This window comes from Puntigrus tetrazona, unplaced genomic scaffold (assembly GCF_018831695.1).
Source record: "Puntigrus tetrazona isolate hp1 unplaced genomic scaffold, ASM1883169v1 S000000717, whole genome shotgun sequence".
Taxonomy (NCBI): domain Eukaryota; kingdom Metazoa; phylum Chordata; class Actinopteri; order Cypriniformes; family Cyprinidae; genus Puntigrus; species Puntigrus tetrazona.
The window spans coordinates 154,252-172,022 of record NW_025048329.1 but is presented as its reverse complement, the minus strand read 5'-3'; the positions used below and the strand labels follow the sequence as shown (position 1 = coordinate 172,022).

At 40.4% G+C, this 17,771-nt stretch overlaps 1 pseudogene; it reads right to left on the bottom strand.

The window, feature by feature from the left end:
* Positions 1-8,499: 8,499 nt before the first annotated feature.
* On the bottom strand, positions 8,500-17,178 carry LOC122335108 (annotated as a pseudogene).
* Positions 17,179-17,771: the final 593 nt, after the last annotated feature.

The window sequence follows — 17,771 nt, the reverse complement described above, 5'->3', positions numbered from 1 at the left end:
ATAATAAATGGCTTAAAATGAATATCCGATATCCGCTGGCTGTTTGTTAGAGAATTTAGCTTGCTACTGAAAAAGGGCCACTATTTTTAAAACGGCTGCACTGCTGTCATGCAATTGAATAATGTATTTAGTAGCCTTGCTAATTTTAGTTAGTTACTAGTAGCGTGTGTGTGCGTGTGGTACAAACTGCGGCTGGTGGGATGCGTCCGCGCAGGAGTGGGAACTTTAAATAGACTGTCTTTAAAAGCACACGGCGATGCGAAGCAACAAGCTGTCATTCACACCGAGCTCCTCTCTTTCGGGCGATGAGGAGTCTCTCCGTCGGCGATATGGCGACTCCGTATCGTCCACTGCCCCGAAGGCCGGGACCGCCGTGACAATGCCATTAGTTTTCCATCAGCTCCCCGCATCTGGAGGTATTTTCTGCCGCAGTGGGCTGAGAAATTGCCAAACATCCATGTCATTTGAAGAGGAGGATTACGATACCTGCGTTACTCGCGAAACCACACCCGGCGAGCCTTAGCCAGCGGACGAGGGCCGTAAACTCCTCACGTCTTGCGCCGCTATCAAACGCAATCGATATCTCATTGTTTGGGAGCTTAATGTGGCACGACGCGTGTGTAAAAGCAGGCCTTCCAGCTGTATTGCAGATTACCGAATTAAGGCTGAGCATCAGGTCTGATTTGAGCCAGCCTGCCGTGAGCTTGAATTAATGTTCTTCGGATGCAGATGAAACAAACTTTGGCTGCTACAGACATTAGAAAAGCATTGCGCGTTAAGCTTCAGCCCGTCGCCGCGCAGTCAGTGGCGGGTAATAGCGATGAATGATTATTGCAGTCTGATGCAATTAGCAGCACGGTGTGAAAAACCCACTGAATGTGTGTCTGATTTGAAGCCATCAAGTTATTTCGAATAGGAATTTTGCTCTTTAATGCAATCAGGGTGCATTAGTGCTGTTTGCGAGATGAGCATCAACGGTAGGCGCTCGCGACACCGACGCCACGGGTTTGATGCTGAGGAAATGCATGAATTAATAAATGGCTTCGCATTAAAATATCTGCCTAATGCATTAATGCACTGCAAATCGCATAAATGCATTAATACATTTATTTAGGAAAGTAATTGGTCTAATTAGTATTTGCGTCATTTACTTAAAGTAGTTTTGAAATAAATCAATTTTCACTCAAAATTCCTCGTAAATTATTGTGCAAAAATATTTTTACAGTGTACAAATATCTAAACGTAACTAAAAAACAATCTGCAAGTTGCGTAATAATAAACTTAATTAAATGGGAAAACAAGATTGCGCTATTGCTTCAAGTAAAAAGTCAAGTTTGATTTAGAAGTAAATGTATATTTTAATTTAAGCATGTTTAGGTATTTTTACTGGAAAGCAAGTAATAATAAGATAATGTTTTGGAGTGCAAGAGGTCATTAGTTTCTTGAAATTTGCATTGCATTCATACATGAAAAATATCTGCTTACAGATAAAAAAGATTACAATTTTCCTATTTTAGCGAAAACTGCTACATTTTTTTGTTTTAAGAAAAGAAGACTTAACTTAATTTTGCTTCAAGTCAATGCATCTTGACTCAGAAGTGTTTAGATACTAGAAACAAGACAAAATACTGAGGAAGAAAATCATTTTTTTGCAGTGTACACTTTGATGCATAATTCATCTTACAGAATTGGTGCCGCAGAAGTGAACGATGCCTCAAATCGTACAGTTTGTTGCCGAGAGATGTGCTAATGCTTCGCTTGAATTAATAATGGCCACAAAATCCTTTAAAAACTTCACCAGAGCACCAAAAAACACCCGCAGAACCGTACAGGGTGACTTTTGAATGGGCGGAAACAGCTCGCATCTTCCTTAGAGCGTTTCAAAATCAGGTTAACGTGATCAGCATTTTAAATACAAAGTGAAGAAACAATGTCATAAATGTTAATGTAAACAGACAGCACAAAATGATCCCCCGAGGCTGATACCAAACACCGTGACCTCCGGGGCAGGGAGTCTGTCAATCGTGTTAAACCCCTCCCACATCTTCTGTAGTCGCCATGGCGATTCCCACTGCTCATTAGGGCTAGTCAATTAAAGAGAGAGCAGCAGGTGTTTCCTCAGGAGCCGTCCAGAGTCTGATTATCCCAACCTTTCCTGGCATAAAAAACCCGAGGAGGGAGGGCCTGCGGAGATGGAGCCGCATCCGACCGAGAGGAACGACACAACACACGCCCTAATCCTCACACACTCCACGGGAACACAGAAGCCTGGAAGATCACAAGATAAACTGGCACCTGCTTCACAAACAACAGAAGCACACCTAAGAGCCAAAGACAAGAATAGCCATCAGGGTATTATGAACGTCACACAGTCAAGCCACAGATGTCTGACTAATCTACAGGACGCATTTGCTTTAAAAAAAGCATAATAAAAAACGCTTTCACATTCCTTCAAAGGGACATTTCATACGATTTGGAGAAATGTAGCAGTACATCACTTGCTCACTGATGCGGTGAATGGGTGCCGTCAGAATGAGAGTCCAGACAGCTGACAAAAACGTATTTATTTGTAAACAGTGCTTGATGTGTCTCCTGATTCAGACGAGATGATTTCTATATTACGGATATTCTAGTAGTGACAGTTAAAACTGCCTTAATAATAGATTCATTTCTGTTTATCAGCTGTTTGGACTCTCATTCTGACGGCACCCATTCGCTGGTGAATGATGCACTGCTACATTTCTCCAAATCTAAGCAAACCATTTTTGGGTAAGCAATTTTTTTTAGTAAAAGCTACTTTACTGTACCTTTTCATATCCGTATCATGAATAATATTTCGCTTGGCAAAAGTACAAGCATCGTGCCCTCTACCATCTCTTTCATCCGCGTCTCCAGCCATGAGAGAAAGGTGTCGGCTGAACTGTGCCAAAAGACACGGCTAGAGGTCAATGGCAATGAGCCATTCTTACAACAACAAAAAAACATTAAAGTACCGATGAATAGAAAACTCCCATGAATCCATCCCGCAAGAGGGAGGGAATGACATAAACCAGACCAAGCATCAACCTACATTCTCATTAACCTAGATGAGCCACGGAGGAGAAAAATGGCTCTTGAAGGACGACTGCTGCATTTTTTATTCCACCTATTCCAGCGGAAACCACGACGCTCTTAAACTGGAACTGCTCTGCAGCCATTCAAGCATTCAGCTGCAGCGCTGACCCAGAAATGAAGACAATCATAAAAGAAGAGCCACTCGTTCCCTCAGGAGGACTTTCAGAGGGTCACCACGACACACACTGAACAAGAACCAAGCGCATTTCGCTTCTGCGGTGGATAAACCGCCGTAAGAAGCACTAGGGCTTTTCACAGAAGGCCAAACTTATACAGCACGTATATAGCAATTTGTCATTGAACGTAATCATTTCATAATGTTTATGTAAAAATAAATATGACATTAATAATAATAATATTCAAAAATGATTATGAAAAAAAACAATAACAACAATAAAAGCCTAATATATATATATATATATATATATATATATATATATATATATAAACTATATATAATCATCTTTTTTTCATAATCTTTTTATAATCATCAAAGCAATTCAAAGAAAAAGTAGATATAAATATGTATATCAAGGAGAATTTACAATTATTTAAAATAAAATGTTTTATTACATAGCACATAGGAATATTTAATAACCTTATGTAATACTTTGAATTCATATAATCGTAAATTAAATCCTAAATATATACTATTATTATTATTATTAATAATAATAATAATAATAATTGTACGATTTTCATTGTTGTTGTTACATTTGGGGTAAAATATGTTCGGCTATTTCTGGAAACTTTTTGTTCATTAACTTACCTTTTATAAATTTACCTCTGAAATATGAATAAATAATCAGGGATTTTCGTATTTAAACAATTAAAGCAAGCAAAAAAAAAAAAAAAAATCGGTCGGTTTACCTTTTTTAGTACATATATATTTTTTTAAGCAAATCAAGAGATGGAAAAACATCTTAGATAACATTTGCCATTCACTGCGTATCTCTTTAAGCCGTCGAGAAAGTTTCTGACAAACTAAAATATCTTCAGTACATTCACAGATTTTGTGGAGGTTTCGATTCACTGGATCAGATCCTGTTTGAGCCCTTATAAATAAACATGGGAAAAGTGCTCCCTCCTCCACACAGCTCCGCGTGCCAGAACCCACACAGCCCAGCAATCGGTCAAATATTTCTTTCACTTCAACAATTATTCATTTGCGCTGTTGAATTATGCATTTTCTCACCGAGGAGTTGGACACTGGCGTTTCTGTGCGTTATATCTATAAAAATTCACGAATGAAATGAGAACTTCATGTCCAGTGAAAGGTGATTTCATAGAACTTTGATTAAAGCCGTATATTTTAGTCATTCAATTATATATGGTTAGAGTTAAACTAACATTAAATTGGAAATGAATGTAAAGCAAAATAAGCTCATTCAAAATATTTAATCACTACGACAAAAGCAATAATGGTATACATAAAATATTTGGAATATACTGCAGAAGTTTATTTTAATTATAGTGGTCAGACTACTGTATCGTTATGGTTAACTAAAACTACAAAAAAGTTGGTAAAATAAAAAAAGATTACTAAAAAAAATGACTTACAAAAAATGTTGCCATGGCAACTTAAAACGAGCTGCAAAACACACACAAAAAATATGAAAATTATGAATTATCTATAAAGACATTTTAAAATCACAAATATCAATATATATATATATATATATATATATATATATATATATATATATATATATATATATATTTATATATATATTATTTATTATTTATATTAAATACTATTTACATTAAATATTATTTATATTATAAAATATAAATATATATATATATATATAAAAGACTTAAAATCTTAGAAGGCCAAATCAAAAATACGAATAAATAGTATGACTGTCACGTCTTTGTTCTTTTGTCTCGTGCTCCCTGTGCCCTGCCTTCCCTCCATGTTAATTATATGATTGTCTTCAGCTGTGTGTAGTTAATTTAGTCATCTAACCTGGTGTATTTAAGTCCTGTGTTTTCAGTTCCGTTGGTCCGATCGTCGATGTCCCCCACGTGATTTTTGTCCTGCCTGCCTTTTGTATATTTATTTTTGCCCGTTTGGAATTAAGAAAGTTTATTTCGCGTCTCCTTTGCTTAGTCGTGACAATGACAGTATATAAATAATATTAAAATAATAATTTCTAGAAAGCATAGCTGTATCACTTTCTGACCTATCATTTACAAATGATTATCTCACATTAGTGTTTGAATATGGTGGCTATACCTATTTTTTGTTTATTTTATTTGCGTTAAACGTCAAACCGATGCGTAACGTATTGTCTGTAGTAACGTAAAAGATTTCAAAGAGGCTTCTCCGGCTCTGGCAGCAGCTCAACACACACGAACACATCCGCCAAATGTAAATGAAAACAGGCCTATATATTTATTTAAATATTTCCCTTATAAACAGCAGTTTGTGAAAAATCAGCGACGTGCACAGAACACTGAAGCTGTTTTTTTCATAACAAGAGAAGTGATTCTGACAGCGATGGGAAGAGAATAGCTGAGTTTCTGCCTGAGTAAGTCTCCTGTGCTCTCCACGCTACCATCACCATGAAGACTGCAGACGTCCAGCGCAACCTAACAAGGGCCCGGGGCAACTTATTTCTGGCATTTTCTCAAAAACTAACCTCATTAAAGGCGACAAAACACCTGTTCCTCTCGGACAGGGCTGGAATAAAGCCATAAAGAGAAGAAGGAAGAACCCGGCGTCAGCTCCACAGCTGTAGAGCTTCAGAAACGTGTTCTGCTTTTATTAGCGGAGCATCTGAGAGGAGAGGAGGGCTTCAGGATAATGGGGTGAAACAACGGCCATCGGCCGCAGGAGGGTTTGCCGGAGACACTGTAATGACAGACGTCATGCTGCTCCTCCACAATTACCAGCCGAAAATGGCAGATCAATCTCTCGGCCGCAGACGAATGGTGACAAAACGGCAGAGATTCATCTGACGTGAAGACGAGAGGACAGAACAAAGGACACCCTCGGAAAGAGTCTCGATCCCGTTTCACTCATATTTTATCTTTAATAAAAAGTTGGTAAAAAGACTTTTGATTTTATATGTGATTTTTATTTAGTGGTGTTTTTTTTGTTTCATAAATCAGTTTTTCACTGTAAAAACTATCATCAGTAAGTCATGACAACTTAAGGTTTTTACAATACTTTTAACTAATTTAACTAATTAGAAGAATTTGAGAATTTTTTTATTATATGACATTAAAGCTAGTTTCATATAATTTAATGTAAATATTTATATATAAACTATATACATATATATATATATATATATATAACTATAAAAAAATTAAAATAAATAAATATATATATATATATATATATATATATATATATATATATATATATATAATATAAATATATATATATATATATATATATATATATATATATATATATATATATATGTATATATATATATATATATATATATATACTGTATATAGAGGTTATTGTTATTTCAACTAATGGTCAAAAGTTGTTTCAGTGCATAATTGTTGATCAATTCTAATATTTTTAATAAGATTTAAAAATATAATACATTTGACAAAATTGTTATAAATTAAAACAATATTTGCTATTAACTCCAAAGGAGCGGGAAGGACTTTGTTTGCAATGTTTGTATTTTCGCTAGCAATTTTGATTTATTGTTCACCGTAATGAAATAACGTTTGGCACATTACTTTGTACTACAAAAGTAAGACATTTGCACATTTGAAGGGAAAATGTGCGTAACAAAAATACGCCTGCCTTTTTATGCAAAAATTTTTTGATATTGTTTTGGGGCCAGTCGCGACCCAGACATGTTCGTGTGTGTGTGTGTGTGTGTGTGTGTGTTTTTGTGAGATCTATCAATTTCAGCAAAATTGCCAGATCTTCAAAGAATGATTTTTTTTCCCCCCACATGCACGATTGAGATAAAGCAACGAGAAGGTGACAAATTTCGGGAGTCTGATTACTCTGCAACAAATCAAAGCGTGGCGTTTCTGCTGAAACATTTTCATATGTAAATCATCCCGACACAAACGTTCCTGTCTGTCACAATCTTCCCACAAAGTGTCCCAAAAATAGCAGATTGCTCCGTTTCTGACACCTCAAATACGGCAGATGCGTTTGAAACACAAAAGAGCACCTCCTCCGGTTTGTGGGAGGGGAGTCGGCCATGTTTGGAGTAAGATCTCATCTGGGCCTGTTCAGTGTGAAGCCTGACAGCTAATGCTTTTATGTGGATAAACAATTCCTCAGACGCACGCCGGGACGGATGTGAGCCGTTGGCCTTGAATAATGCAGGGGGAAAAGAGTGTGACAGCTTAGGAAAACATTGGAAATCTTTGTTGGAGCAAAACCCTCTGTTTGTATTCAGAATTATCTTTCCGGACGCACAAAAGCCGCTTTATGATTAGCACACGCTACAAAAGAAATGCACGCAACCACACTGGCACTTTCATATATCAGTTTGCCGTTTTTTAGCAAACGTGTTTCGTTTATTAAAGAGACATTTCGTTTCGGGTTATATAAAAACGTTTAGAAACCGTTAACTAGAAGGAGCATCGTGTGGGTGTTGACAGGTATAAGACATGTACAGATGCTCTACAGACTTCAAGAACGATTCACAAGAATCACCTTCATCAAGAGAAAGGTCACGGCACGCAACACACAGCCATTTAGAAACATTAGAGAAATGTTACTTTCAAGAAATGCAGAAACACACCGTGCGACAGTGACACCGCGTCTACACCGGACACCGTCTGGGCTACTCGATCACGAAAATCTGGAAAAAGAGATTTTCAAGTCATGGGAATTAAAGAAAAATGGAAGTCATGGGAAAGTGACTGACGATTTAACATCGGAAGTGATTATTTCTAGATATTTTCATGAAAATCTATTGCCGGCCAAAATAAAATTCAAATCAAATCAAATGTTTTGGTTAAAAAATTTTTTTTACATCAGAAATATGAATCTCATTCGGTCATTGCAGATTTGATAATGTTTGACAGTTAATTGGAAAAAATAATAATTACCAAAAAATTATATCGAAATAAAAAAACTACGTAAAAATTTATGTTATTATAGTAAAAATTAAATGGCAATTAAACAGCATTAAATTAAGACAAAAAGTGAATTTTTAATATGTCAAAATGTGTACAAATTCCTGGAAATATGAAGGACAAATAGCTGCAATTCATTCTGTCAAACGATATTTTCCATTTCTGTTTTCACGACAATGGTTTTATTAACACTATTGAATATTATTGTGTTTTTGCTAACAACTTCGTTCACTCATTTTGTTGAAATCAAAAAATTGAATTTACGTCAAATCAATTATTTGCTCAAAGTTGAAAAAGTTAAACATTTTAAAAATTAAATAATAAATATACTTAACCTACATTTGGATTCCCCTGAAAATAACATCATTTTAATTAACAGATTTCTTAAATTTCAACCTGCAGCTCTACAGTCACCGCTTCAGACTCAATGTGAAGCGGAGTGACTCCGGTTCGACCGTCTCGGGTGTAGACGCGGTGCAAGTGCGGAAACAGAGTGAAGAGAAAGCTAAAGTGTTTGGCAGTGCAAAAAAAACTGCAAAATTAAAGCAGTCACTAGTTCAGTGTATATTCATATATATTTATATGTATATATATTAAGGACAATTATACAAAAAAAGTACTTACATCATTTTCAGTCTACGTTACCTTCTTTAAAGAGCAACACACCGGTGGTAATCAAAGTATTTACACAGTAAGACAAAAGCATGTGCTTCTAGAGTACAATACAGTACTAGGCACGGGACTCCCTCAGCAGTGGGATCCAGTCGCCGTGTAGTTGGACATTTCCCGGCGTATAGTGCTAAACGGCGACAGCTCCAGTTCAGTCGTGCACTCGTGCTCGTTGTCGTCGCTGGCCGTGGCCGAGGAGTGCGTGGCGATCCGCAGGGCGTCCGGCGCAGCAGCAGCAGCAGCAGCACTCCAGAAAGGCACGGCCGAAGGGTCTGCAGAGGCACAGCAGGAGCACCGGCGTGACGGCCGCGCGCAGGAACAGCAGCAGCTGACTGAGCAGGTGCAACAGCGCCATGGTGCTCTGAGGGACGCCGGCCGCCATGTACGCCGAAACCATGTTGCACACGTTCTCGGGAACCACGCACGCGCCGTAGACGATCGCCAGCGCCACCACCGTGCAGTTCATCTGGCTTTCCAGTCGGATCTGTTTCTTGTTGCCTCTGGCGCAGCCGCGTTCGGCGCGACGGATTCGCCGCGCGGTCGCCACCGAGCTGCCGATGGTGAAGAGCGTGGGCAGGCAGAAGTAGCAGCCGAAGCACCACCAGAGACGAGCGCCAGAGGTCAGGCCCAGCACGTACAGAGTGTCGGGGAGGGACGTGGAGATGCGGATCAGGCAGCGTTCGGACGCCGGCTCGTCCTCGCCGTTTTCTGACACCAGCTGGCGGATCAGGAGCTCGGGGAGGGCGAGGAGCAAGGCGCCGATCCAGATGACGGCCAGCTTGGCGGCGGTGGAGGTGCAGTTCTCGATCATCTCGTAGTACATCTGAACGTTGGTCGCGGCGCGGAAGCGGTCGATGCAGAAGCGCAGAGGGTGAAGGTGGTCACGCCGAGAGACGCCACCTGGACAAATGCAAAAACAAACGCCGCTTGGTTATAAAAGGGGTGGCAAAAGTGCTGGTGCTTCGCTATCAAACTCAAATATATATACTTTTTTGTGTACAAAATTGATATAAGCAGCGAGTACACCATGATTTTGGCTTTCCAGATTTTGACTCGTACTGAATCACTTCTGTACGCCTATAATACGTGTTTATATTCAGACTATTTAGACTGGTTTTGGGAGCAGCCCGGTACCTTCTTGATTCGTCATAGACATCATCAGAGAAAAGTAGCTCCGGCTACAACGTTCTTCTGCAAGATGCACACAGTCCTGTTTATTAACCGCTAGAGCGTCAAAAGTTATGGACTGTAGCTTTAAATTACGCAACAAATATGGAAAATAGTGGCATAATTTTGGCAGAGTATATCTGCTACCCTACTGCTGTAGTTGTAGATTATTGCTGCTGGCTGCTGCAACAAGTACTGGAGCTGCTGCCAATGTATATGGTTATACAGTGCTGTGAGTATTTAAAACAAACTGCTGCTGCACAAATAGCATATAAAATAAACCGTAGCAGACCTATACAAGTGGAGCTGGGAAGGTGGAGGGTTTCAGAGAAAATCTGAAAGCACACAGCAAGAATCTCTAGTGGATGCTAGCCAGCCATATAAATGCAAGGCAGGAAGCTCACTGCCTCCATAGGTTTTTATACTACACCTAAACCTACCCCTTACATGAAACTGTGCAGTTTTAGATTTTCAAAAACAAACAAAATCATTTAGTATGTTTTTTTAAGCCTTTTGAACTATAGTGGCATTGGCAGTGTCCTCATAAGCCACCTTTAAATTGCAATACCTCTGTCATACCCATGCCATTAAATAAATTGGTGTCCCCGTACACCACACATGTCAAACCACCCACTCACTAACACACACACACACACACACACACACACAGAGACACCAATTTACAGGAGGCAACATTATATTTAGTATGCAGTAACCATGCAGCTAACCAATTGCTAACTAAATAACCATTTAGTTTTCTAAATAAGAAACAACGTTGAAAACCATGACATTTCTTTGTTATTTTTATCAGCTGTCAAGGTCGGCATCATGCCAACCCTGTTTGCGATGTCTTTGAGAGCTGCGTTATGTGTCAGTAGGAGTCTAGTGTAAATGGTGTAAGGCCAGTGGCGTAAACAACCCGCTTGAAAGGAAAGTCTGAATTATATCTGGCATCTCGCTGAACCCAATCCTACAGCTGGGAACCTTCTCCTAATAATCATTCAGCACATAGCAGCAGGTTCGCCGAACGAGTAACAAACAGCTCTGGTTTTTACAGACTTTTATTGTGACAGACAGTCAACCTCCTGCAGGCCCGGCAATTAATTCAGCCTGAACAGAGAAGGCCCTAAAACTCTCCCAACGCACCCTTCCCACTGCGAAACGGGACATTCTGCGTGACTATTGCCACAATAAATTGGGTGAAATGAAAGAGTGTTTACAGAGGCGACACAAAAGAAACAACTGCAATGAATGGGAGACAACTGGAGAGCTTCTTGGCCGCGTTCGAGCCGCTGCGTCCCAGCGGATGATACGAAACCCAAATGAAAGAGCCAACTAAGTGTTTGTCTTCATTATCATAATTACAGAGCAATCAGGCACATCAGCATCAAGGAGGAGACAATTAGCGGACGGCGGCTTGTGCGGTTGTGCATCGCCGGCTAAATGAAAACTAGTCCGCCTCTTTCATCTCCAAAAGCTGATCGTTGAGATCCTTCATCATTTTGACAAAAGCAGACTGTTCAGAATCCATTATGGACCATTGTGTCCATTAAGACGCTATAATGGTGCTATATTACTTCTATAGGTGTGAAATGCATCCATCCTGCCCCATTACGCTCGGCACGTTCACTGCGCAGGAGGGGATTATTCTCGCAGGACGAGCAAGTCAGAAAAGTGGACTGCAAACTACCGCTGGCTTCCCCTGTGTGTTTTCTGGGCCCATAAAGTTTCTGAAAAACGGTAATTCAACTGGTTTTGGCCCTTTCTTCACACAACCTTGCGAGAGCATTAGAAGGACTCACGAAATGGCATTAGCTTGTAAGTTAGATTCATTTCTGTGAATCAGTTCATCAGTTGATTCAATGAATCAATTTAAAACAACAAAAATTAAACGGGTAGATTTAACTTAAACTTTTTTCCTGAAGAGCAAATGAGGAATATATACACCGTGTCGGGGGTTAGCTTATACCATTCATTCCTTAGGCTCCAAACAGGCATGAACACTTCCAAGTTTTCTAGTTTTTAGTTACACGAGTAAGTATGGTGAAACAAAATAAAACAATTCAAGATAAAAGATGATAAATATAACGTATGGCTGAAGAGCACTTCGCAACCTCTCACTTACATCAATACCATAGACATACATTATTAAAATAAAGGTAAAAAAAATTCCTGGATGGCAAATCAAATAAATTCAAAGGGAGTCAAGCCCACAGGCTGTGATTCATGTGATCATGTGGTTAGAAGCTCACTTTCTACCTTTCACAGTAATCAAATTTAAGGTCTCTCTTGTCTCCTCACACCTCACGCTCTGGAAACCCGACCAGTCTCCTCTCTCTCTCTCTCGGTCTGATCTCACATTCACATGCGTTTGGAGGCATTTTCTAGCTTACAGGTTTCCTAGCAGCAGGTGATGATAGCGTTGGCTGCAATGGTCTTTACTAACGGCTCATTAATTCTCTGATTAAGAGGCTCTCCACTACGATGGAGGTGCTGGTTATTAATCTGGTTTAACGGCTGCTTTTAGACAGGGTGACTGCAGGCCATTGTTGGGCTACCGGCCAGCAGGGACAAGCAATAATTCTTACTTATTGACAAATGAGATGCACGAGGCATGATCGAGCTAGAAGCAAAAGCTATTAGAGGAATATTGTTATATATGATGACCACAGAATGAAACAAATACATATACAGCCACATAAATTCAGAGCATTAGAAGAGGAGTTAACAGCCTGGATCAAAAACACGCACACAAAGTGGATTAATAATAGAAGAGAAATCTAACAAAAACCTGTAATGAATGCAAATCCAATAATATTAGATCAAATTAAATGCATCTTACGCTACAAGCGGTTTCCATAAAATAAAATAAAATAAAATAAAATACAATTAAATTAAATCCAACTTGCATGACCATAAAACAAGCAGTTTGGAGAACGGTTAAAATAAAATATAATTGAAAATTATATCAATAAAAAAAAGAAAAGTTACTAATAGAACATAGCCAACAAAAACCTCTCAAGAATTCAAACAACAAAATTTAAAAAGCAATACCTTTAAATAAAATGAAATAAAAACAAGTACAAGTGGTTTGTAGAATGAATGGAAATAAAATAAATGACCTGGAAATATTTTAAGTGGTGTCTGCTAGATCAAAACACACCACCATGATGCTAAGGTTGCTATCCAGCTCCTAAAACATCCAGAATGTTATCATATGTTGCTATGACAGTGGTAGGACGCTTGAAAGCCGACAGCTGTCAGATACTCATCTGAATCATGTTTGCTCAGACGAAACAAGGCCTTCCTGCAAATCTGTGTGTTGTGACTGATGCAATCTCCAAAAACCTAAAGGCCAGTCAAAACACAAGTCAAGTTAAAACACTGGCACTGACACGCCGCCCTCAGATGCGCTCGACCAACCGCGGCGAGAAATGTCAGACCTCCGATGAAACAAACCCAATGATCAGACAAGTTCAACCGGCGCTCGCTGAACTTGCCTGCAGTGGAGCAAAACTCAACAATACACTTCTCCACCCTTGAGCAGCAGCTCTCCGCAGGAGACGACCGGCGAAGGGACGTCAAAAGTGAAAAGTGTCTGGTCTGGACAAAACTCCCAGCTCACGTGAACTATCACGCACCAGCACGCATGTGTGTGTGTGTGTGTGAGTAATGGAGCCGGAGGCGTTTTCTCCCTGTGGAGCACTCTGCCCTCAGGACTGGCTTTACCCGACACTTAGCTTGCATGCAGTCGCCGGCGATCAGCATTCACAGAAGCGCCGGAGGGACGAGCACATGCACGCATGCACAGTGGCTCGTTTTCATTCAGCTTCGCCATCGTCAGGCCCGAGCCTCCTGGCCCTCTCTGCCTGTCCCATACAATCACAGCAGGACTCTCCAAAACCCCTTACACCCTTCACGCTCACGCGGTCTACTTCTCATAGGCAAACGGATGAGAGAGTCTCACCAAAGCCTCTTTAAGGCGAGACGGTTCAATCGGTGGCCATCTTGGTGACGCCCCTGGACAGCTATTTTGTGTGTAAACAAAGATAGCTCCTTTCTGCCTGAATGGAGGAAGGCTAGACTGGGGCCTGCATCCTTTGAAAAAATACGTAGCATTTGGATACTAATATGTACCTTTTAAGGTACTTAGATACACCTTTTTAAAAGGTACCTGCGACAGCAACTACAAATAATAGCAAATGTACTGCTGCCTTGCTGTTGAAATTAAAGACTCAAGGTACAAAAGCTACAAGTGGTCTGAATGACACCCTAAATTCAACCATTAATGAAGTAAAATAAATGAAGCCTGTTTTAAGGAACATTGAAGAGAGAGTCAAATAATGTATATGAACACGAAAGAAGATATTTTAAAGAATGGGTTCCAAACTATGGAAGTCAGTGGGTACTGTTTAGTTACCCACATTCTTCAAAATATCTTCTTTTGGGCTTAACAGAAGAAACTTCCACAGAAAGTTCAAAGTTCATCCCTTTAAGATCAAATGATTGTTCAGCACCTAAGACATTCTTCTTCTCATTACTGTAATGTAAAGGCAGTACTGTCTTTACGTTAAATGAATGCTTTATAATTGAATAAATGAAAAATGCAGTAATGAACTGACTTTATTAGAGTAAAGAAACTGAACTAGAATAAACTAAATCTAGGCAAAAATCTGCAATAAATAAATAACATATACTTAAAAACTTGCTTTAAGCAATTTACTTCATGCATAATTGAATATTTTCCCCTATTTGATTTTAAGGAGAAATATGACCTAGATGTGTTTTTGTGAGGTTCACCAGGACAGGTTTCCAGCTATAAAATGAGTCCACAATTATTTGACACTGAAGAAGCGTGGTGTAAAGTGAGCCGTGCTGAAACTGGGTGTGGTGAGGAGACGCTGCTGCAGATTTCACCTCAAGTAAACGCTCATGGTTGCACCATACAATATGTGATGGGAGCGGGCAGAGGTCAGTGCAGGCGTCCTGAGGGCAGGGTGGAAGATCTTTTGCATGCAGGGAGCACTGACGCGTCTCGAAACAAGACCCAGTTACCAATGATGCCTTAACGCTGCCTGTGCGTGAAAAACTAGACCCTTGCAATGTAGAAGAACACAAAAGATGATATCTTTTAGAACGACGGGGTCAAAACAACACCGATTTTCATTGTAAATTAAAAAAAATTGTAGGCCTAAATTTTAGATTTTTTTTTAACATTTGCATTGAATTCAAGCGATTTGCATAAATGCATTTTGAAAATACAGTAATTTAAATCGAATCAAATAGATGCTGTTAATAAATTTTTTTTTTTTTTTTTTTTTTGAGTGCAGAAATCTTACTGTTTGTCATTCATTCAAGTTTATGTTCATTCAAATTTTTTCTTTTATAAACTTTTTTTGGGCAATTTTCCAAAACATCTCCTCCTCTGTCCCACAAAGGAAAGAAATTCAAATACGTGAATGTAAAGTTTCTTCTATGATTTTTTTCCTCTATCATCCCATGCAAACATTCAACACCTGTCATGAATGAACGTGGAATCCGTTACCTCAATGTACGGTACGACTTTACAGGTGAACTGGCCCAGCAGCCAGGTCTTTGTGAGCTCGTGAAACACCACGAGCGGCAGGCAAAACAAGAGCAGAGCAAAGTCCCAAATAGCCAGGTTGGCCAGAAGAGCATTCGAGATGCTCCTCATGTAGTAGTTATGGCACACCACACACATTATTGCTATGTTCCCCGTTATTCCCACGGCGAAAATGAGGATGGAAACGATGGTGACTGCGTACGCCCCATACGTCTCGCTGGTGACGGGGTAGAAAGGGTTGGGGAAAAACTCGCTCTCCTCGTCCTCGGCGTACGGAGGGGTCATCGGAGTCGCGTCCCACGGGTCATCTATCTGTTTGGTGTGGAACTCGGCATATCTGGTGAGGTCGAACGGGAAATCAGTGGAGGTGAGCGCTAGAGGCTTGGGCATCGGTTCCCACATGGATAAAGAGGATGTCAGGGCGTTATAATAAGTTTCGACTGGTGTCAATGGGGCAGCGCTTTTATCCTGGCCCCTTTTCAAGCTCTTAAACGCTTTCTTGTGGTGTTCCTTTGTGCCTCTTTTGCGTCTGTGGTTTCTTTCTCGCTTGCTTGTTGAATGCAGCTTAGAGTTATTGTGTCCAGCTACTGTTCCCATGGCAGCAGGCATCTCGCCGTTCAACTTTTTCCTTTTATGTCGCCGAGAGCGCTTATGTAGGTCCGTGGCACTCTCCGTGACCGCGCGCGTTCTGTTCGACAAGAGACGTCTGTATTCGTACCGCTTCCCTCCGCTCTCCAAAAGCAGCCAGAGGTGCGAAGACAAGTTAGCGCGGTCTTCTGAAGTCTGTTTGATGTCAAAGGCTCGATGCCTCGCAGGGTGCGTGGCACTGGGCTTGGCATCACGAAGAGTGACCGGTTCTTTGGTGTGCGCGTTACGGCTTTCTCCGTGCAACAAAACACGCGGGCAACCTGCAATGAAAAAGATCGTTCTCAAAAGCAGCAGCCTCTGCATCTTCACCGAGTCAGTGTGCTGCCTGGAGATGTTAGAAAAAGCCTCTCGCGTGGTGCATCGCAAAGAACGCGCGCCGTTTTTCCTAGATTCACATTGTCGGAAGGAAAAGTTGACGCGCGAGCGATCGGTGGAGGCTAATTAGATCCATGCAAATGACTTTTCCCGCTACATCCACTCGGCTGCTGTGCGGCAAATAAAAAGCACCTCCTCGAGATTCTTTGCGATCCTCGTCTTAAAGTGGCAGAAAGATGAGATCTCCTGCAAACGGCATCATTCGCGTTTTTGCTCGCGCATCCCAGCCAGCTGCAGGAGTCGGTCGCATCTCGTGTTCTGTTGGGCGCGGCAACCCGGACTCGTCCTGCGCCTCTGCTGTGCGCGGAGAAGCGGAGCCCGCCGCGAGTGAACGAGTGAGTGAGTGAGTGAGGAGCCGTGAAGAAAATGGACGGACTCTCTCCTGGCGGATAACCTTGTTCTGTCAAGCCGGATCCATCAGCATCAGCCCCTCGGACCACCGCAGCTGGAGGCGACCCCGCCCCGCCCGTGCGTAGCACATTCATTACCATGCGTAATTACGCATGTCAACAGAATCATAATCCGATCAGTCTTAAGAGTAACACGGGCTTATACGTGTTCAATTACAGCTGCGTGTCACAGTAACATGCAGGAAAAGTGCAACTGCAAAATAATTCAATACGAGCTGCGACAATAAATGGGCGAAATATTACATTTATGGTTTCTATACGCAGATTATGGTGCATGCACACAACAAAAATGAATGACGAGACAAGCTACTTCATGATAATGAATGAACTGTACATGCAAACGTGTAAATAAATGTCTAAAACAAGAGATTGCTGATATTAAATAAGTTAGTCATGCATTGTACATGCAACGATTACAATCATAACAATAAACGTATACAATTAGTGATCATTAATATATACTTTGAGTCACTACAAGTTATATTTGCAGTTTCTGAACATGCAATCAGTAATAAAGCGTGATAGTAAATAGAGAAAACGTTTATTTATGAATTATGATCATTGCAATGTAGTGCAATGACAATCAGATGTCTATGTGGGGCCCCTGCATCTGTTAGTTTCAGTTCTGAAAGCTTTTTAATGCATTGGTATGTCAAACAGGTTTCTCTGCCTGTGGCAATGTCACAACAGAGCAAAGCACTCTGAGCGGAAGGGCAAGAGCCGACTTG